We start from the raw sequence: 22,537 nt of genomic DNA, 5'->3' as shown, positions 1-22,537 counted from the left end.
CTATAGTAGGTTTAGTTAAAATCCCTTACAATTCATTACAGAGGGAGATTTGGAGAGTTATTTTTATGCTATTGAAGTGAATACTGATACTAGATGTTTTGATGGGGGAAAGTTTGCGTTAGCTCTAGCTCTGACTCGAGTTAATGAAACTATTTAGGAGGTTCGCTGTTGGGACAAATTTGGTTCACCCAATAATCGTTTACTAAAATTTTCAAGTGACAAACTTGCTTTAAACCGAGAAAATGGTAAGGTAAACAATTTCCTAACCTTAAAAAAAAAATAATGAGAAGAGCAAGCTTTTAAAGTCAAAAGTCTCTGACGACCTCTTTACATAAGGTGGCGAGGGTGTAAATAAACAAAAAATATTCCGTAGATTCTAGGTCCCTTCCCCACGAAGGTCAACTCTTATGATTTCCGTTAAGTTAGGCTACCCTATCTGCAAAACACCTTGGTCTCCTTTTGGTTTCTCTTTCCTACCTAACGACTGCATTAATTTTGTTTTTTGTCTAATATATTCTAACCGTTGAAGAATGGGCGCTCATAAATTCTATAGGACAGTAACTAAGAAGTTTTAATTTTATTTTTCCAACATATTTCTGAACGCTGGGAGCTACGACAATTAATTTTTTATTAATGACCGTCTTTATTCGCTTGTTTAAAGCTTGTACCCCCTTCAAGACTACAATCTTGTATAGGAAAAGTTTTACAAGCGTTTATTTCTATGAAGAGCTGAATTTGTAGAGGGATCTTTGATATCCAACGTACAGTTTGATTTTCGAAGGAGCATGCATTCCGTCACTGAAAAGCTTTTGGAAATTCTGAGCACGTTATTAAAGCTTTGCTTAATATTACATCTATAAATGGTATAATAATTCATATAGTTCCGTAAGCAAAAAATTAGAAATATTTTTCAAAAAAAAAAGAATTAACTAATCAGATTTAAACCATCATTCCTTTCTTTAAGGTATTCAAGTGATTGTTTAACTTATCTAATATTATATATTTTATAAAACGTAAACTTACTGAGAAGGCATTTAGTAATTTTGATACAAAGGTAATTAATTAGCAGGGGAAGGAACCTGAGAACGACTTTTTTTCCTGTTCTGTAAAAGTATGCTTGGAAAACTTTTTTGTTCACATATAGTCTTTATTTTTCTTCTGCATAGCACGTAGCTGCAAGTCTGATTATTTTTATCTTTTAAGTGCAGTAGTGAAATAGCTTAAAACATCTGCTTAACTCTTTTTATTAATCAATTTTTAGAAACACTCCACCAGTAAAAACTTTGGATAGCTTTTTAGGGCCTTAGAATAATCCTTTCTTTCATTTTCTAGAATGCTCTGCTTTAAGGTTAAAATTTTAGGAGGAAAGTATGTTTGTCAATGGCCGAGTACTTCTCAAAATGAAATACTAAAGCTGATCCACTTATTATAGCTAAGGGATAATTCACTATAAAGTTTTGGTTTTCAGGACGATAACTATCTTTGATCTACTCGTGCACAATTGAACCTCTAAGTATAAATGTACTTTTTATCCAAATTATACGAGTTTTTTCCATATTATTAAATGTGTAGCCTTAACTTAGTATTGTTCTACACAATCCTTTAAAAGTAAACTAAAGTAGTATTATGCATCCAATGCAATTTGTCTTTTTTTTTTCTAAGAGTTAATGCTTATAAAGCAAGACATAGCTTTAGTGTTTTAATCCCACATTTATCTTTTATTTTCAGTTGTTGATTATTAAAAGAGGTAAAAAAAACGTTTTCTATTATAAAATCTATATATGCCGCAGACCTCCTCACATTTGAGCTAATTGACTCCCGTATTTTATTAATATTACTGATAAAAGCTATTAAGCAGTCGACATAGTCTATGAATTTATTTACATAATATTACGAGCTAACTACATTTTAATAACTTGTTTAGTTCTGACTTTTAAAACTAAACATATATACTTACCTTCCGTTTTTTTTCGTTATAATTTAGGTGAAAGCTAAATAGAGTTAACTTCGAAAGTGATGTCTGATTTTCCTTAAGATAGCTTTGATTTCGGCACAACGAAGCACAATCATATACAATACACAACGTCGTGTTCTTAAGTTTTTTTAACGTTTACTGCCCCTACGGAGATAGTGAAATTTTTTGCTTTTTCAGTCCTTTTAAGGTAATTTGCCTTTAAGTATATTTGCAGTACGCACTTTGTAGTGGCATACCGAAAGTTTAACACCACAGATATGATTTTAATCTCCATCACTGGGTATTCTCACAATAATTAATAGTCATAAATAACATTGTACCGTTTGTTTCATCTTCGGTGGAGTGAAAGAAGAAGTTGTTCTCTGTATTTTTTTAATTAGTTTCACATTCAAAATTCGTTTTCCACGCGTGTATAAAAGTTTATTGTTCCTCTTTAAAGTTAGTTTCACTGAAATCCTCACATTCTACCACCAAGGAGAGACTATCACTATGAAGGAGTCCTTTTATTAATGATACACAATAGAATTTTGATGGATTGCCCGAGCGCATATATATTGAGAGAATTATAAGAGAATTATAAACAAGAAAAATTCTTTGAATATTAGTATTGCTAAAAGAATAGTCTTTAGATTTAAATTTTGTGATAATAAAAAAGGAGTCTGGTTTCCTGCATGTGAAAAACTAAAGGATACACTTCACCTGTGCGCAGTAAAAGTCTTTATTAAAACAATTAATAGTAATATTGTTCAGAGTTTGGTTGGGTTCATAGATTTACTTTTTTCCTTTGTTTTTGCTTAAATGCGCTAAGATCTATGTTAGCTCTGCGCCTCCTCTCCTTATAATTAATTTTTATGCTGTCAGAAAGTTTTTTCTTATATTAAAAAAAACGCTGTGCTATCATTTTTACGATTATTTTGATATCAAAAGAGCCACATGAAATTAGCTTACCTCTATCACGACTTAATTTTATTACAAAACAATTTTTACAGAGGTTGTGTTACCAACTTTACTGATAAGGAAAATAAATAAGTTAAGCTGTCCAAACAGATGATCAACTACTGTTAAAAACTTCAGAGACGAAATAGTTAAGGAAACTAATTAAAACAGCCTCACCAAATTATAATCTATATAAAAATTTTGAAATACTAAATTAAGCTTTTTCCAATTAGCAAATTATATATAAACCTTAATTTTTTTTCTTACTGACAGTCTCGCTTTGGCTTTGTGTTGTTCTCTTTTTCATTAGACTTTTGCTCATGTATGTATAGTTTCTCTCTATAAAGTAAATATTAGCACTTTCATTTTTGTTAAAAGCTTCAAATTTACTTTATAGTGACTGTATTGTTTTCCTTTTTGAAGTAAATACTAGCACTACATCGTTTTCTTGTAATACTCAATTTTTATTAATAAGTATAAAATGTTCTCCTCTTAAGTAAATATTAGTATGTATTAGAGCTGCATTATTCTTTTAAGAAAACTCAATTTTACTTATTAATAACAATATATTTCTCAATTATTTAAGCAATTTTTTCATACACTTTGATGGGCAGTTTTCAAAGTTTTCTTTTATTTTTCCACATAAGACTATTATAAAAGAATTGTTGAAATGCCTGAAAAACTAGTGTTATATTATTGGAAAATTCAAGGTAAACTTTTTTATTATATGGAAAATATTTTTGAAAAGTATGTTTTCGACTTTTTAAGGGTTGGTCGCGCCTTTGAAGATGGCTTGCACTTATGCAAGGATGGATTATGAATTTTATGCCTTTGAAGCCACTCACTCTGCTTTGTGGTAAATTTTAAATTTTACTTTTTGTTTTAAATTAACTACTTTTTGGTAAACTCTAATTTCCATTTATATTAATCATATTTTTTCTAAAATAAATTCTTTTATTTTAATTTAATTAAAAATACTAGTTAGTAAGAAGTTTTTTTTTATAGGTTTGATAACATAAAGCCAAAAATTGCGGAGAAAAATCCTTTAGCAAACTTACCTTTTATCAAAGATGGCGACTTTTACGTTACGCAATCTAATGCATGTTTAACTTACTTAGGAAGAAAGGAAAGCTTCTTCAATCTGTTAATTAATAATCTAATTTTTATATTAACAAATTTAATTTTTAAAAAAAATCTTTTTATACTTTTTAATAGAAATTTGAATTTTTAAATTCTTATAAGTTAATTATATTTAAACATTATGAATTTAGTTGGACTTACTTGGCAAAGATGAAAGAGAGCTTTGCTACGTAGAACAACTGCTTTGCCAAGTAATGGATCTTCGAAATCAATTTGTTAACTTGTGTTACGGTAGTATAATAATTTTCGAAGTATAAATTATTAACTTTATTTCTTTAAATCTTTATTTAGTTTATAAAAAACTTTTACACTGCTTGTTTTTTTCGTAGGAGATTTAGAAGGGTTTCAAGAAAAAGCAAAAGACTATATTGAAAAAAAGGCAAGCGTGCATTTTAATAAATTTGAAAATTGGCTCTCTGTCTTTCAATTTAAATTCTTAATTTCCAATGAGTACAAACTTTAATCTATATAATTAAAATTTTAATCTTTAATTTTTTTATTTTTTTTTAAAGTGTATTTTAGTAATAATAAAAATTTTTTAGAAAACCGAGTGTTGCTGATTTTCATTTGTTTGTCATGTTGGACCATCACGAAAAACTTGCTAAAGAAATTCTAAAGACTTCAGTGCTCAGTTAAATTCTTTTTTAATATTTTGCTACTTTATTATGTATTTTATTCAAGCAAAGCCGCCCAATAACATATTTCTCTATATTAACAATCGAGTCTTTTTCATCATATTGGGTTTAAGAACCAAATAATTCTTCTTTGCAAATTACTACTTTTGGGCTTTACAACTAAATTGGACCAGTTAATAATCTGGTGGATTTAATAGTTGTTCGGTCCCTTTGTTATTAACTTTTACAAATTTATTTTGGCTCTAAAAAAAAAACGAATATAATAAATAATTTGGGCCAATAAATAATAGTTCTTTACTACTTATTTTGGTTTTCCCAAAAGCAAATTGTTCCATGTTAATAATTCGGTCTTTATTTATTTGGTTTATTATCTTGTGGTATTTGGAGTTACTAATTTTTAATCGAAAAACTAATTGTACCTTGTTAATAATTTGGTCTTTTTCACTTAGTGTAATAAATAATTATATGGCTTATTATTGCAGTCTTTACCAGTTGCTGTTATTTATACTTAAAGGATTTTGATTCATATTAATAATTCGCTCTTTTTTATTTTAAGGGCATGATTAAAGGTAATTCTTCTTTGTTCTTGCAATATAATATTTTTTGATATCCAAAACACAAACCCTTTTAAATCTTTTTTTTTTATTTGTATAATCAAAGTTATTTTAGTTTATCTCCCTATGTCTTTGCAAAAAAACAGGTTTCGCCATTTGAATAATTTGGTCTTTTTTCTATATCATTTCAGCGTATTACTTTTTTTTTTGGTTTTTTTTAGTCCTAGAAAACAAATTATACCGTTTTAATAATTTGACTCTTAAGTTTAATTGGGTATTTTAATATTATTCCAATTGTCTTTGCAAATTAGATTTTTTTTCAATTCTTTTCTTTCTTAAACTCAAAAATAGTAAAATATATTTGTATAAATAATTTCGCCTTAATTCCTTACTTAGTTGATGTTAAAAAACAAAAATTTTAGTTTGCTAAATACTCTACATGGCTAAATCGGTAACATTTTTATTTACTTGGTATATTTAATAACATTTAGTCTATTAAGGGTCATCTTTATTTGACTACAATTTTTTAATCCTAGTAATCACTTAATTTTTTTTGATTGTAATCAAATTGGTTAATTTAAAAAACTTTTGGTTGCTTTAGTACAATATTTTATCAAATAATTAGTTTTTTGGTACCCTATTCTTAAATTTCTTCAAAAATTGTTCAAATCCACTTACATTATTTATAATTTATAATTACTTATTTGGCACAATTTTTAATAATATTAAAAATTATTTATTAATTTTCTATAAATGTTGCTCTAATTTTAAGTTAATACACATTTTTCCGCAATTCCATTCAAAAATATTCTTTATACGATTTAATGTTAGTACTTAATAACTGCACTTCCGTTGTTTTTGTTTAAATTTTACTTATTTACTTAAAATGTTTTCTTTCAATTTTCCAATATTTTTTATTTGGTTTCCCTTTAAAGTAACAATTCTTTTTCTGCAAGTCCACATGCTTAAATAAAGTACACTTTTTATAACTTATTTATCAAATTTTTACAGATAATTATAAGAGATTATCTTCTCTTTATCATGAAATTCGTCACTTACCGCAACTCAAAGCTTATTTTGAAAGTCAAGACTACAAGCTCCCAATTAATTCTCCAGCAGCAGCTTTCTGTTGACAACTTTGGTTCTATAAAAAATAAATAAAGTTATATACGTATTCTCTTAACACTTAGAAATTTCAATTCTATGTTCGTTTCACATAGCTAATGGCGTCTTAAATTAGTTATAATTACCATCATATTAAGAAACTCGACTCAAATATAAAAAGGCTGAATTTTTTGATATGAATAAAATAATATCTAAGCTAAATCGTTATTGTAGTGTGAGTAAATAAATTTTACCTCCAGAGAGCTATTCGAACAGTTATACTGCGAAGTCTCCATAAATAGAGTTTGTGCTACAAAGTTTAGTAGATTATTTTTTATCAACAGGTCACAGGCACATAAACAATTAGGCCCCCTAAATGAGCTGTTCGTTCCATGAGGTCGGTTATACATATAGCATCCTTTTTTTTTGTATTCTCTAAATTGTTTATGACGGAGAAAAGAGGAGGAACGATCGATTATTGTCCCGGAATGGAAGGGTATATAAACCTTTAGATAAGAATTGCAAAACGTAGGGCAAGCATAAACACATGCAATGGCACCAGCATATTGTCATTCTCAAGTGTTTACGAATATTAAAAAAAAAAGGTTCAAACTAGAATTTTTAAAATTAATATCGAAAAAAAGTAGGAGACTTTAAGGTATATCGTATCTGTTGCTAAAAGATCTCTCTTTAGTTGCAACTGTGTGTCTTTTAAGAATAATTAAATTTATTTCTAAGAGAATTACTTTCCACAGAGTAGAATTTTTTTTATGCCCAAAATGTAGTTGTATTAACAGTTTTGCTAAAGACTAGCCGCCAAGTAGTATACTTCCTTTTATTGGCATAATTATCGAATTCTTAACACTTTCCCGAATACAAAATTTCGCAATTTCTGCAAATCTTATTCCCCCCACCCCCATACCTTATTTTTTACTTGCTATCTTTTTTTTTTAAAAGGATTTTTAAACGAAGTTGTTGAGAACAATTCTATAAGAGAACCTTGTCCATAAGTTAATTTGAAAAAAAAAAATATATTTCTGAAAGAATTTCATGTACAGAAAAAAACAAAATATAGTATAAAAATCAGGTACTATAGCTTTGAAAGTAGCTATTATTGCCACTAAGGTGAAGGGGTTTTAATTTTAACAGCAAAGTTTATTATGTCGCTACTACTAAAATGGCTTTCTATTAGAAGACGAAAGGACGGAGACTACATGCAGTTTAAAAGGGGCGTTTAGTACAGCTTAGGGAGTTTTTAAATCTTCCCATTTCAGAGAGGCTGAAGACAAGGTGGTAGCTTCAGTGCCAGCTTAAACGGCTTCAGAGCAACATTTATCAACTCATAAGAAGACTGCACTTTTTTCTGAAAATCCACTAAGACCATTTAAACTATTTTAGCTTGCCTTTGACAAATTTGTAACCTTGTTTGAGAAAAAGCAGTGTTCCTTCCAGTTTAAAAATTTTCTTATCGTTTTGCAAAAAGGTTTCTAATAGTTTTTATATAAACGTGAATCTTTTACAAGCCTTCTATGCACTTTAATAATTATTATTTAAATTATTATCATTTGGCAAAGGCGTGCTTTGATGTAACTTATTCAATTGCAAGGCAACTCTAGATTTCTCAAATAGCACCTTTTAAGTGTATTTAGTAGTTCGTATAGGAAAAGTGTTTTCTTTTCTAGTGTAGCTATAAACAGAAATTCTGTAAAGTTTCCTTTCTCTAGAATTTCTCACATATATTTATAAACTAGTAATTTCAAGACCTAATGAATATGGGAGTTTGAGCCAAGTACACAGATGAGAGGCATTTACAAATGTTTTTCTGCCTGAAGGAAAAAGTTTACTTCTATAAATTTTGATCATCATATAAGGCATATACGTCTTTTAAAAATAGTAATAAAAGAATCAAATAATTAATACATTCTCTTAGAAACACTTGAGTTATATTAGTAAATATAGGATTTTTAAGCATGTTTTAGTTCTATTAATGGTGATATGAGATTTTGTTTTGATAAGTTACTGCTTGAGATTTTTGTAAATTCTTAATTTTTTTTGTAAATTTTTTTTATTAATGAATTTTGTAGACGCTCTTAATATCGAGCGCAGACTTCTTGGTCTTTCAGGTAATTTATATTATTAGGCTTAAACCGTACTCAGTCTCGGTAGGTCATCTTACAATAAACTTCCTACATGCGTGTTAAAGGGTATAACAAACTGTAATAGTGCGCTTAAAGCACATGGCAGGATCCTGAAAGTGTGAGCCTTCCAAGGGTTCATATGTAAGTCCTTGAGCCACTAATGGTTTGGATGCCAACTAACACGTTTATAAGAACTGAAGGCATTTAAAAAAAAAGACTTAAGTCGTTCCAAACCAAGGTCGTCATGTAACGTATCGTTTCACACGAAATAAGCTGCGCCAGCCACTAGTCGCAGAGGCCTGTTTTGCTGCGTCTGGAGAGGTGCAATCGTCGACGGTTTTTTTATATGCACAAGCAACAACGGCGTAGCCCATTATAGGGCGCACGCATACTTTATAAAGGCTCAGTTTATTGCGCAGAGGCATTGTGCTTTTAGCACACAGCACCGGGTAGAATCGTGAATTACTGCTTTGAACTTAGTCGTGACGAACTCTACGAGTTGCTTCCAGGTTGATCCCTTATCGATTATGACGCCCAAGTATTTGGCCTGAGAACTCCCTGGGATTTTAACACCTTCAAGGGTTAGAAAAATGGGTAGCATGATGCAGCTTCTTGAGATAGGGATTGCTTTGCTCTTCGTCTCATTAATGTTTACTCCCCACTGCCTCACCCGCTGACAAATGTTTCCCGTAATAGTTAGGGGCTCTTTGATGACGCGTAAACTGCAGCGTCCTCTGCATAGAGTGCAACGCGGGAGTGAGGGTTCGCAGGGGGTGCAATATCTCGCATCTACAGAGCGCAGAGCATGGCGAGAGCTTAGAGCCTTGCTGAACACCACATGTCATTCGACGGTATGGCGACAGCGCAATCCCAACTCTCACACGAATGATGCGTCTGCATGGAATAATAGCAAGTATGCTGTAATAAGATGGCCGTCCTTCTTCGGCCGCTACAGAGACACTCCCGCAGTTTCGCCTCCCAGCGATTATTGTGAATGGCGCCAGTTCCTTTTAAATGTATCGGTGAAGACAGTATAGAAACAGTATGTGGTCAGGATGTTGTGTAGGAGCGATCAAAATATTAACTGGCCACGTTGACGAATAAGGCTCACCAAATAACCCGACAGATGGCCAGAGTGATACGCAATTTCTCGGCTGGTTACCGCGGCAGCATGGGCAGCAGTTAGTGCGCCCTAAAAACTATCAACTGTGTCTTCTAATAGAGAAGGAGTCAGAAAATAGCAATACGTCAATTGTAGCTGTAAATTTTGTCCAGTCCGTAAACGCCCCCTGTGTCCAGAGTTTCGGTTTTAGCCTTGCCTTCGCCTAACCCCAATAAGACGGGCAGCCTGCCCGATGAGAGCTCATGTAGCTCTGTGGTTGATACCGACTGATGTATGTTTTTTAAAATGGCTATGTTGAGGATGTCTCCCGTTTTACCATGAACGTCGGATGTTGAGGCGCCAGCACGCGAGTGTTGTGTTGGTCCGCGTATTTCTCAAGAATTCTTTCCGTTCGAACTTTTAACTCGATTGTTCCTAGCAGCGTGTTTGCAGTTAAAGTCGCCACAGAGAACGACGGGCAAACCGCGTTTGTGGCAGCTTAGCCAGATCAGTTGTAAGCAGCACCATGTAGAGAGGTTTATAGACGGACGTTAGTCAGTCTCGTGTTAACCAAGTTTGAGAGGAATACCTGCGGCCTCAACGCCCTTCGATTAGGGAGTGCACTCGGGTGGTGCGATAGATTTTGCCTCACCAGAATAGCTACTCCACCGTCGCGTCTGTCAAGGGGGCCAGACCCAAGAAGGTACTTTATGTAGTTGCAGAGTAAAAGTCGTTCCTGCTTTCATATGCGTCTCGTTTAACAAAGCCACATCCACATCATCACTCTGCAACAGATGCAGCAGTTCATTTCTTTTGCAGGGCACACATTGGCACTCCGCTGCAATAGTTGCAAGTGGCAAAATGGACGGGTACTATCATCCTTTGCTGTCGTCAAGTTGCTAATCGCAGGAAGAAATGTTTCAAGAGCAGTTGAGAGTGGTGCCCTTATCTCGCTAAGGTATTCGGAGGGATAGGTCTTTATTGTTAAATGAGTTGCGGTGCATGAGGTTTTGACCCATCATGATTGCAAAAGAGATTGTCGACGTTACTGGTTGCGTTTCCCTGGGTCGTGAACGTGTCAGTGGCGGAAATACGTTTTTTCGAGGATATTTTTAAACACCCTAGGTGATCCACAGTGTGGGCCTCGCCAAAATTAGCGCACTTAGAGGGCAGCTCTCTGTATTTCTCACATTGTATCGTTACAGGGTTTTCCCCACACTCCACACAGAGTGGAGTGATGGCGCGGTGTTGTCACTCTTACGAAGTGGTTCAACGCATATTTGCATATGACATTAATGAATACAATGTGTAGGGCTGCAGGTACTTGCTCCTTCGGCAAGTGTACAAGAGCCATCGGTCCTCGCAAAAATGGAATAGTAAAAAGTCATACAATGCGGAAGGGTGAAAATCCCTAGACACGTAGCGCCTTTTCAATGACGATTATAGGTAAATCGGTGTAAAGGCCTCGAAGCATGATCTTGACGGGTTTGTCCTCGAGTAACTGGTAGCAGTAATGTTGTCAAGAGCGCTCTCGTAGTAGTGCTACTATTCTGCTATAGACCTAGGCAGTTGACGACAATAGAGGGATGCCAGTAGAGGTCATAAGCGAGAGGGACCTTTGCGTCCTGAGCATTTCGGGATTTCACTAATAGCCCATATATTCTTCTTAACAAGAACGATACAGGATTTTTTACTTCACGAGTAGGTTGTCCTTCCGGGGCTGAACGTGTTTTGGCTGTTTCTCGAGGTGTCTGTTTCTCTGTTTCCATCCTATCCGATTCTGGTCGGGTAAACGGTTATTGTTCTGGCAGTTGGGGTGGTGAAGACAATTTTGAGTTCATATCGTTCTTACAATTACAACTATCATAATTAATTTTCTGCTTCTTCTTATTTTTATAATTTATATTACTATTAGTATTATTATGGTTACTATTATGACTGCTGTTAAAATTTTTTAAGTTTGTTACTTTTATTTTTTTTTTTTTACTTCTATTAACTAAATTATTATTATGAATTCTATTATCACCACCTGAGAGTGTTTCATGTATTTTACTATCTTCCCGATTGTCCTCTTTTGTTGACCAAGGTTTGTCTAGAAGATGTAGCGTAGAAGAGATTTAATTTTTTGGAACTGCTTTAGGTTCAAAAGGTTCTTGCGCCTTTTTAGCGTTTTTCCAGAATTTTTTTATTTTTCAGTTGAAAAAATTTACTTTAATGGGTCTACTGCACTGTAAACGCCTCAGTACTTAATTCAAATATTTGTTATATTTGTCTATACTGAAAACAGAAACTCAAATTACTTTCCACTTTTAAATAGAAACAGGCAAAGAAGTTGAAGCAAATAATATTACGGCTATAATATCTATTTTGGTGATATACTAGTTATGTAGGCTCATTTTATCCATAATTTTCTGTACTTTAACTTTATAAAAAAAAAGCTTTTAAAAAAATTAGTTTTTATTTATCTTCTGCTAGATGACTGTTACTAAATTTTTTTTATAAATTTGAATATAGAGCTTTTCAAGTTAAATTTCCTGTAAATATAAAGAGGAAATAGTGTAAAGGTTTTACAACTCGTTTGTCTCTATCATATCTTAATATATGTAACTGTAATTTAGGAGCTAGAGGTAATTTACTAAAATTCTTTTTTACTCCTAATGTAACATTTTGATCTATATTTTTTGCGGTTTTTTAAACGACTTTTCAATAATAAAAATAAATTTCTTTATGAATTTATAACTTTACCTTTAACAGTAAAATATTATAGCGTAGGTGGGATTATGAAGACGGCAACTATTTTAGTTTACAAATTTTGAGCAATTCTATTGTTTGTTGGAAGCGTAGCTGAGTGACTCACTTTTAACTAACGGGACATCTTTACGAACTAGGCCTTAAACCCGTTAGCTATTAGATTTAAGCTCCAACTTATAAATTAAAAAGATTAATATTTCTTGTTTTTTATAACAGTTAAATAGTACTTTAAGTTATTAAAACTTTTAAGAAATTCAGATTATGCTAAAAAGATTTATCTTTATAATATAAATATATAAGCTATAAAATGCTTTTAAAAAAATTGTCATTTTAGCTTTGACAGAGTTGTGTACCCTAAAAAAAACTTGACTTCCCAAATCCTTAAGGTGCTCATTCACTTTCTAACGTCATGATCTAACAAACCTTAGTCTACAAAAGTGTATGAATTACCGGCCTTAGTTTCACATAAGCTCTAAGTATTTAAAATTATTTGATAATTATAAAAAGTTATATTATTTATAATTTATTGGTACAGATTTTCATTTCTAATTCTCCTTTAACTTTTAGTAAGTAATATTTCACTTCTTTATTTTTTTCGTAAAAAATTAACTTTTTCTTTTAAAAATAAACTTACTGCTTTGTATTTACTAAGTACCGATTTTTTTCTTAAAATTTTTGAATTTTTTTATTTAGTAAATTAATTTTTTTTAACCGAATTCTTAATTTTTTTTACATTTTTTGTTTTAAATTTGCTATTATTAAATTTTATTTTAAAGCAATAATAATTTGTTTAACATTATTTTTTAACCTACAGGAGTCGCAGGGAGCCTCAGATCTGGAAATTAATTTGTTTTCTAATTTTTCCAAATAGATAGAAGTTAAAAGTTTAGTGTGACCTGTATCTTAATACCTCAATAAACAATCCGTTTAAAAATTTACGGAATTTTTTATTTAATATAAAAGTAAAAAATTTAAAACTAAAGGGTCTGAAAGACCTACTGCTACTACTAACGTCTAAATTCGCGAGTAATAATAATTTTTACTTTTTTGAAATTTTTATTTTTATTAATTTTATTGTTTTTTCAAAAAATCAGTTTAGTTTTTTATAATTTTAGTTTAATATTTTTTTTCGTAACCACTAATAATTTGTTTAAAATTTTTTTCGTTATAATAGAACTTAACAACTATAAAACACAGAACCGACTTAGAAGGTAATGTTTTTTAGAAATTTATTTATTTTTTTATTTATAATTTGTTAAAATTTAATAACTTTTTGAGAATTTATTTCTGTAAAAATTAATTTATATAAGATTAGTTTAAATAAGTTATTTAATATGAAATACTCAATTTTTGGTTTACTTATATTAAAATTTATCATTTTTTTATAATTTGCTAAATTTAAATTTATATTATTTACTTTTGAGAATTAATTTTAGTAAAATAATTTTTTATAAATATTTTTAGTAAATTTAAAAATTACTTTAATATTTTTAATTATTAATAAAATTCACTTTTATATTTTATTTACATTTTTATTATAGAATTACTGTTTACTTATGTCTGAATTTTAATTTACTTAATTATAATTTTTTAAATTTCCTTAAAAGAAATTATTTTAATAAAATTCTAAGGAAAATTAGCGTTAATTTTTTATAAAAATTTTAATACTTTCATTACTAATTGTTAAACTTTGCTTCTTTTTTAAAATTTATAATTTTTTAATTAATTTAGAAAATGTAATCTATAAAATTTACTATAAAATAATAATTACAATAAACATTAAAAATTAATTTCTTTTATAACATTTTAAATAAATTTTAATTCATTTAATATTTATTATTTATTATAATATAAATCACTTTTAAATTTTATTTAATTTTATAAATTTATAAAAAAATATTGTACAATTTAAAAAATTAAATTAATTAAATATTCTTAAGGAGTATAAAGTAAATTTAGAGATTATTTTTTATAAGAAAGTTTTAATATTTTTCAAATTTTTAATATTTTTATAAATAATTTGGCACTTAAATTAGTTTATTTTTTTTAAAATTTTATTTTTTATTATTTAAGGAATTTATGTACATTAAAGTAAAAATTATAGTTTTAATAAGTTAATAAATTTTTTTAGTACTTTTATTACTTATTATTAATATAAATCACTTTTAAATTTTGTTTAATTTTTTAAAAATTATATTTTTCTTTTTATTTATTATTAATAAAGAATTTATTTAATAAAAACCTCGTTACAATAACGTAAAAATTAATATATTTATCAAGTTTTAGTTCTATTATTCACTAATATTAACATAAAATACTATTTTTTAAAAAAAATATTTTTTTTATTTATAATTTTACAAAATTTGAATCTTTGAATTTTCTTTTACGTTAAAGTAAAAGTTAATAAAAATTTAAAAATTTTAGTACTTTTATTGATTATTATTAATATAAAGTATTTTAAAATATTGTTTATATTTTTTAAAAATTTTTATAATTTTTCTAAATACAATTTTAAAAATCATGTAATAAAAAAATATTGTTACGAATTGAATAAAGTAAAAATTAGTAATTATTTTTATTGTAAAAAATATAAGTAAATTTATAAAATTTCTTATTACTTTTATTAATTATTATATAAATCTTTTAACTTTTTACTTTTAATAACTTTTTTAATTAATTTTAGGTGTAAAAATTTTTAGGTACAGATTAAATGTAATTTTTTTTTCGTTGCTTATAATAATTTATTGTTTTCTGGATATTATAAGTAAATTTCTGATTAGAATTAATAAAAATTTTAATTTATAATTATTTTTTATGAAATTTTAATATTTATTATTTATTATTTTAATTAGTTAATAATTTTTTTTTAGTTTTATATAAATTTATATTTTATTAGAGTTTAACTATTATTAATATTTTTATTTTCCTTACTAAATTATAATTAATTATTTATTTATTTGTATTTATTTTTCTATTTCAATTTATAATATATATTTTTGCTTGGAGTTTTTAGTTCAGTAAATCGCTTCGTTTTTTTTAATTTTTATTATAAAATATTTTTTTTTCTAAATTTTTATTTACTTCTTTAAGAAATTTTAAAATTCTTTTTTATTTTATTAGAAATCAATTTTTTTTTCTTGTATTTTTTAATATTACACCTTTTTAAAAAAGATATTTCATTAACAATTTTGAAATTTGTTTTAAAAAAAAATTTCTTAATTGATAAAAAGTAAATATTATTTTTTTTTTCTAAAAATTATTATAGAAAAGCAGTAAAATAGTTATCAATTATTTAAATATATGAATTTTGCTTTCAATATTTTTTGTTTCAATAGTTTTTATTTAATAACTTTTATTTATTAATTTTATAATAAAAACTTATTTATTTAACACTTTTATTATATTATTATATAATTACTATTATTATTGCTTTTACTTTTTTCATTATAAATGTTAATATAAAAACTTTACCTTTATAACTTTACTTATATTTTAATTATTATTGTTTATATTAATTCTTAACTATTTAGATTTATTATTAATATATCAAAATAAAATAGGAATTAAAAAACTTTTTTTTTATCACTTTCTTTTTTTTTTTTTTTACATAATTATGATTTTATTAGGAAATCTTTTTTTTTTTAATTTTAAGTTCTATTCTTATTATATGAATCATAAAAGTTTTATTATGAAAAATTACATTTTAATAGAAAAACTTTTTATTAGTGAGGTTTCTTTATATTTTAAATGGCGGTAATATGCTAAAGTTATTTAAGTCGTGATATTGTTACTAAAAATTGTTTTTATAGGAGAGCCCAAAAACACTTACAAGTAGATTAGCTTTCCTAACATTGAAAAGACTTTAGAAGAAACTGATTTGATTTTATTATAAAACATATTTCTGTGTTAAAAATATCCGTAAGTGAAATAAAATAGCATTTTCTTTGAAATTATTATAAAACTAATTTCGCATATTTGCTTAAAATAAGAGAACCATTGAAATTTAAATATAAATACATCTGAATTATATAGCGGAATGAAGAAAATTATATAGCTGGAATTTTAATAACTTAGGCCATCATATTACCAAGTATAGCGTTATCGTTAAAGTTACACCGAACTTTAAATATTTACCCATAATTGATAATTGGTGACATAAAGCGGAGACAATTCTTTTTTTTCCAAATAGAAGTAAATTTTTTTTTAATATAATAATAACAACTTCGGAAAGATATCCACATTATTATTATATCCTTTTTAAGCTACATCCCTTATTACCATTATTTAAAAAGAATTAAATATTTTTTTCAATAATTTTAACTTAAAAAAAATAAATTTAAATTACTAGTTGCAAGGGTAAAAAAGTAAAAACTGAGCATTGCGTAAAGGAGTACTAGTTTATATACTAAACATTCCAGCCTTTCTTTAAACTTATCAAATATTTTATTGAAGCTAATTACCTTTTTATTGGAGTTTTGTTTTATAATAATTATTAATACCATCATAAAAAAAACTACAGTGATAATAGATTACCCCTAGTATTTTTAGGTTTATTTACATGTTTTTAAACTTAGGTTATAAACTTACTACTTTTGTAGCCCCATAAGCGTTTCCCCATTGATTTAGTAATTTTATTGTAGTGTAAATCCCTTTTAAAAATAATAATAGCATAAGTAATTAAAAAGGTCTGCATAAGGACTTAATGCAATAAACTTTACAAATGTACTTTTTTTATTGCTCCAAATCACATGAAACGGGATTACTTTTACAACAATATACCTTGACTAAGCTAATTTTAAAGAATATAAATTTTTACAGGAGCGTTTACGCCGAAAGTCTAGGAAATGCTCCATCAAAACTGATTCAAATAGAGCAGTTATATAGGTACCTAACCATATTAATAAAAATCATATTCCTTTAAGTTAATGGACTAAAGAAAAACTGTTACTTACAAAGTTTATATCACAATATCGTGTAAAAGTCAGAGGTTTAGTAGATATAGCTCTCTAAATATTTTTTAAAAAAAGTTAAATATTGTTCACGATCCTTAAACTAAATTTTTTTTAATATCAATATAATAAACATTAATAAATTTTATTTAATAATAATGATGGTACTACCAAACTAAAACACTACATCGATACCCTAGTCGGTAGATTAGGTTGTTTTACTTTTTTTATTAAAAAAAAGTTATTACCTAGCCAGTTCTTCGATTATTATATAAAGAAAAAAAATTGTCATTAATACTGAAGAGTACTAACAATGTACTTAAAATTTTGCAAAAAATTATAACTTACAATCGATTAATTTGGTATGCTCCATAGGAAATCTACCATCTACCGAACCAAGTTGGTTACCTCCTAATTCCTTAAGCAAAAATAAAGTTAAGTACGATTTACATCTGCTGAATATTAATAACAAAATGAAATATAAAGTCGATGATTTTAATAAATTATTTAAGCAGTAAGATAAAGTTTTCCGTAGATAGTAAATTTAAACTAGTTTTCCAAGTAACTTAGATGAAAAAATATATATAACTTAGGTTTTATACTATTTACAAATAAGTTAGGTTTGTTAAACAAAAATTCCTTAGTAGGGCATCGTAGGGAGCCTGTCCTATAGAAGGGATCTATGCGTGGTATCATAATAAAAGGGGATAATATAGATATGTGTAAAGTGAGTGCTTTATTGAAGTGTCTTATTAAAGAGCTTAACCTTTTATCTCACAAAAACATCTTCTGCTTGAGATTATATAACTATATATAACATAGTAACTTTGAAATAAGGTAAAGTATAAGAGATGCTTATAGAACTCGATAGTTTCATTAGAAACATTTCACAACCGTTAATAAGGTAACAACAAAAAGACATCCTTATCAATAAGATATTATATGTCATTTTTAGTTTATCATTGTTATTTCGTAAAAAGGTTGTTTTCAAATTTCAGTATGCTGGTCCCACAATGATAGCAAAATAAATATTAAAAATATAAAAAGATAATAAAGTTCATAACAAAATAGCGCTTACAAAAAATTTGAAGTTTTCAATTAGCAAAAGCCACCTCTTCAACCCCTTCCAATGCTATTACCATCAGGATACCAGCTTGTTAACTGTTAACGTTTATAATGACCACCAAACACTTTACATTTCAAACTAGCTTATGACGTTCGTTTAGCTATCTGCGTTACTTATGACAAGCAACTTCTGAATATCCTTATAAAAAGATACTTCACTGTAAAGAAAACTTTTAAATCTCTAATTCGGCCTTGATATCAGATACAAGTGACCAGTATAAGTCATAAAAAGTTATGAGTTAGGCACGTAAAAATTGCCAACGTTATAGACATTTAAGACTCTCAAACATATTATTAATCACTTTAATCATGTTTTTTTCTAAAATCCTGTAGAAAAAAAAGCATTCTTTTAAAGCTACATCCAGTTTAAAAAATTTTTGGTAGGCCAAACTCTGTGATGTCAATATTTTCAAAGTTACTATAATTTCGGCTGACTAAATTTTTATATTACGAAATTGTTGTGTAATTTAAGTAGTTTTAATGGTTAATTAAAATTATTAAGCTTTTTACTGTAAGGTCTTAAAACTCAACTACACTAGTCGGGATAATATACCAATAAACACTTAAAATACTTTCAGGTTAATTAGATTTTTAAATCCCTGGTTTTTATGCAGTAAGTTTATTATTTCCTAAATTAGTTAATAATTACTGTTAATTATGTAAGATATTATAAGTATTCGCTTTTTTTTTAATAATTAAAGTTAACAGACTATTAATAGTGAAGTTAATTAACACAACAAAGATATCTATATTTAACACTATCAGGTGTTAGACCATAACAAGATTTTAATAATATTCCTAATATAAAAACAACTTGTGATAACTAAAAACTTTTTTAAAAGAGAGGAGAAAATAATTTCAAATTAGTAGAGGTACTAAGAAGTGATAAAAATCTAAACAATTAAGTAAAATTAAACTTGCCACAGATTTTACCAGTGAAATGTTTGACATGACTTATTTATATTACAGTTTTCTAAGCCTTTCAAGACCGCCAAAGGAGTTAGCCTTCATTAATTTAACTTGACTGCCGTATAAGCTCCTTCGGGAACAAGAGTCGGTCAGTGTATTGTTTGGATTAACGTATAAAATTCTAATGGTTATCTTCTAGAAGTTAGATTTTGATTCCTGCAAAACCTTCTGGGGTAAAATAGCGAAGAAAAAATGACGACAGAAATTTGTTTACTATGTTAAAGTTAATATTTCTTTGCAACAATTTTTTGCCTATTAACCTTCATGACGCTTTTTAACTTTTACTAATTAAATATATAAGTTAAATATCATTCTAAGTAGTTGCTTAAAAATTAGAATCTTTATCCTTTATTAAATATCACTGCTATAAATTTAACATAAATAAATTACAGCGTTTCTTTAATAACTTAATGGAAAGAGGCTAATAGCAATATACATAATGTGCAGAATTAACTTACAGGGTTTTAAAGTTCTTCAAGGACTTAAATAAGTTTTCGTCAATAGAAGTGATCTCATTGTTACCCAGGTTTCTTTAAAAATTGTTTTATGAGCATATAGTACTTTCAAATAATAAACTTTCTAAAGCAAGCCAAAGAAAGTTTAATATAAATTCTAAGTTTCTTACTCGAAAAGCTTTACTTAATAGCTAAATTTATGACGTACTAATATCTTTAATAAGGACAAGACGGAATAACAGCATCAATGTAGCATCCTGAGATTAAGCATATTTACAAATTCATAAATCTAAAAGCTTGTCATTTTATGTACAGACTTGACTATCTTTAAATAACTACTTTGGAGCTATATTAAATTAACAAACTTCTATTATATTGGCCTCCCTATCTGGTATGGTCTCCTATTCATATCCGACTGTTTAATGGCCACGTGCACTTAGATTAGGTAAAAAACCATAAAATTTACTTAGTACCACTTTTTTTGAATGTAAAATTTTTAATGTTTAGAAAACTTATAACTTACAAATTATACAGTAAGGTAAGTCCTTAAATGCGTTTTCGCTGAGATAAGTAACTTTACTTTCGGTACTTTTTCTGACCGAGTATAATTAAATCTGTCTTACATTATTTAAACCTTATCCAGGAGGGCTTACAAAGAGCGTACGCCTGAGGGTAGGGTCTCTTCCCAGAAGGAGGAACTTAAAGGAGGGACAACACGACCTCTTCGCGGATTTTTACAACATTATTAATAATATCTAAATTTATTATTTATTAAAAAAGACACTAGATTACAAGGTTAATAATAACTATATAATTACTTTACAGTTCATTTTTTAAAACATTTTAAAGTACTATTTTTCAAAAGTGTGTCATACGTTAATATAAAATAGTGTGATATCCATTTATCTTCTCCATATTAATATAATTATATATTGTGTGTGTTCCTAAAAAGCTTCCACATATACAAGAAAGTAAATTACATAAAAAAGTCAGTAAAGGATCGTCACATTCAGAGAGAGAGCCCTGTATATTAATGCGCCAAAGAAAACGGAGAGCAGAAAGCTCATAGTTAAAAATTTTTTTTTAGTCCTTTCAGCTTTAGCACTATAGACTGGGGTCTTCAAAAAATTATAAACAATTGACAAAAAAGCGCAATGCAAAACCGAGTTTGTTTATTTATAATAATACACTGATATATATGAAAATACTGTGTAAGAACAATCTTTCGTTTCTTAATCTAGCAGGATCTTAGATTATTTTACCCGAAACAAAAATCTAGTTCCCGTATGTGTCATAATAAATTTGTTCGGCGCGCTGGTAAGTGGGTCATCTCGGCTATATCAACACCAAGGAAACTAAGTCAAAATTGACAATATAAACAGAAATGGGAAAGAGTTTGCCTGTTATAAATACCTTAAAATAATATTATGTTATGTTAGTGGCTTTGATTAATCAATAACTATTAAATAAAATGCTTTCAACTTTAACTTTTCTAATTAAAGAGTAAATAAGCCGCTAGGGATACTTTTTTGTAAATTATATAATGGCAAATATTCGTAATATATATATTTACCAGTTAAGTTAATAATATTACTCTTCTTTAAACATATACTAATGGTGGTATAAAAGAAAGCGATTTTTTTATGAAATGTTTAGATAGAAGTTACTAATTGGTAGTTTTTAGCGTAGATCATTTTTACTATCCTTTTATATAACTCAATTGACGCAATGTATCACGTGAAATTCTGTAAATAAGTACTTTAAAATTATACCAAAATTATAGCATTATAAATTTCAAAGCCATAATTTAATATTTGACAAACTAAAAATTTGCAAAAGATTTTCAATGGACAGTAGGTTTAAGAAATAATAAACGAAATGATGTTATTTATCGTAAATTTGATGCATTTTAATAATCTTGTTACTTAAAGTATCTATGGGATACACCTTTGATAACATTGGAGGAATTTTTAGAACCAATTAAACTTTGGAGTTAAATATTATTTAATGAAAAATAAAATAGAAATAAACTAATTAAACGCTTTTTAAAAATTCTAACAATTCTGTTTTAATCGAAGGAGACATTTTTGTCACCCAACAAAGTTCTTTTACCTTCATCCGTTAAATGAGAATTGCTAAATAAAGTTAAATTAATTTATGATTTCTAAATTTCTCGTTAAACAGAGAATATTATATATGAGACCAAAATGTATATTTTATAAAGTAATGGTTAGTTAAAGGTGTACAATATATTTAGTTCTAAATAAACAATATATAGAAGCATGATGGGAAGAGGCGTTAAAATATACAACTCTAATACAACGAGGATAAATATTTTATTTATAAAACATATATTTCACAAAATTAAAATACTACACAAAAAACCACTATTTTTGGGTACATCTAGGTATTTAAAGAAAGCTTACCAAATCTTTTTTGATTTTCAAAAATTTATTAAAAATATTATTTAGCCTGCAGTGCAGCCTTCAGAACGAAATTAAACTAGTAAGAACGCTCGGACTTTTCGCTTAAAATCTTATTTAAAATTTTTTAAAATCAAAAACTTAACATTAGCTTAACAAAATTATATAAATGCCACGGAAAAATAACTTGTAATGACCTGAAGTGGTTCTGAAAGTAAATTATTTACTTACCAGTAATATCCTTACGTTACAACAACAAGGTCTCTTTTGTCTCAAGCTCA

The 22,537-nt window shown here is 27.8% G+C and overlaps 3 long non-coding RNA genes across 3 annotated transcripts; all 3 read left to right on the top strand.

Annotated features, from left to right (window-relative positions):
• The first annotated feature begins 3,554 nt into the window (after positions 1 to 3,554).
• On the top strand, positions 3,555 to 4,024 carry LOC135122062 (uncharacterized). The gene is made up of 3 exons (XR_010279228.1): positions 3,555 to 3,621; positions 3,680 to 3,767; positions 3,917 to 4,024. It is a non-coding gene; the product is annotated as an uncharacterized LOC135122062 (long non-coding RNA).
• A 169-nt stretch (positions 4,025 to 4,193) lies between these two features.
• On the top strand, positions 4,194 to 6,423 carry LOC135122061 (uncharacterized). Its single transcript, XR_010279227.1, has 4 exons — positions 4,194 to 4,282; positions 4,381 to 4,501; positions 4,594 to 4,682; positions 6,252 to 6,423. It is a non-coding gene; the product is annotated as an uncharacterized LOC135122061 (long non-coding RNA).
• A 5,480-nt stretch (positions 6,424 to 11,903) lies between these two features.
• Positions 11,904 to 13,209, top strand: LOC135122051 (uncharacterized). Its single transcript, XR_010279221.1, has 3 exons — positions 11,904 to 11,965; positions 12,099 to 12,148; positions 13,150 to 13,209. It is a non-coding gene; the product is annotated as an uncharacterized LOC135122051 (long non-coding RNA).
• The last annotated feature ends 9,328 nt before the right edge of the window (positions 13,210 to 22,537 follow it).

This window comes from Zophobas morio, unplaced genomic scaffold (genome assembly GCF_036711695.1).
Source record: "Zophobas morio isolate AGI-343-1 ecotype UQ-CSIRO unplaced genomic scaffold, CSIRO_AGI_Zmor_V1 ptg000847l, whole genome shotgun sequence".
Lineage (NCBI taxonomy): Eukaryota > Metazoa > Arthropoda > Insecta > Coleoptera > Tenebrionidae > Zophobas > Zophobas morio.
Note: the sequence above shows the minus strand (reverse complement) of the source record. Positions and strands in the feature narration are given on the sequence as shown.